This window comes from Aphanomyces astaci (assembly GCF_000520075.1).
Source record: "Aphanomyces astaci strain APO3 unplaced genomic scaffold supercont1.812, whole genome shotgun sequence".
Classification (NCBI taxonomy): domain Eukaryota; phylum Oomycota; class Saprolegniomycetes; order Saprolegniales; family Verrucalvaceae; genus Aphanomyces; species Aphanomyces astaci.
The window spans coordinates 1-1274 of record NW_009799075.1 but is presented as its reverse complement, the minus strand read 5'-3'; positions in this window follow the sequence as shown (position 1 = coordinate 1274).

The window sequence follows — 1274 nt, the reverse complement described above, 5'->3', positions numbered from 1 at the left end:
CAAGGCTAAGAGTTCAGCAAGAGCCCTCAACTATGCAAGCAGTCGCATTGAGATGGCAATACAACGTATGGTTTATCATGCTCCCTCGCGTGTTTACATGTGTGCAATGCGATTTGGTGTGAATAACCAGTTGACGGGCTCAACGACTACTGGTAGTTATGCATGTACATGTACAAGTATGTGCTAGCTAGCTATTTGGGTCAGAGTGGCGGTGAATCCACACCTAAAAGTACAGGTTTTAGCCACTATGTGCGACTTGCTCATAGTGCATGTAAATCGCTACAGCTGTATCGATTGCAACCCCTACATCGCTTATAACCCCCCACGGCCTCCTGTCCCCTCCACAACGATTGTGCTTGTAGCATATCTACATGTGAAAGCACACAACCACCATTCTACGAGGTTAGAGCCACCATTCACGACATCATGACTAGATAACAGTGTATGAAGATTGCCAGGATAGCAGCGACTGCAACCCCTACACCTCCACAGCCCTTAAGTACCCCCCCTTCCCTTGACAATATTCGACTTGTAGCATCCCCCCAGCCCAATTGCCTAGCACACCCTCTATTGTTCTTAACGCCCACTCGAATATACAATTAGCACTGTCAAGTGCATGCCCCATCCACTCATATCGCCTAATCCTGAGAGAATTGAACTACACTACACAATATCTCGCGCAATGCCAGTTGTTGGTAGTTGTGCTCTGTGATCTGTGGGATGTTGGAATTCAGACGATAAATGCTTGTCACTATGAGCAAGAATGATATGAGTGAGCACAGTATGCGTTGTCAGACACACATAGTGTGCTAGGCAATTGGGCTGGGGGGATGCTACAAGTCGATAATTGTGAAGGGAAGGGGGGGGTACTTAAGGGCTGTGGAGGTGTAGGGGTTGCAGTCGCTGCTATCCTAGCGATCTTCATACACTATAAGCTAGTCATGATGTCGTGAATGGTGGCTCTAACCTCGTAGAATGGTGGTTGTGTGCTTTCACATGTAGATAAGCTACAAGCACAATCATTGTGGAGGGGACAGGAGGCTGTGGGGGGTTATAAGCGATGTAGGGGTTGCAATCGATACAGCTGTAGCGATTTCCAGGCACTATGAGCAAGTCGCACATAGTGGCTGAAACGTCTACTTTTAGGTGTGGATTCACCGCCACTCTGACCCAATTGCTAGCATTTACACGAATAACTTGGCGTTGTGCTCCACACACAGCTGTACGTTTACATGTACTTCTTAACTTTCACGCAAAGTCACATTGCACACACA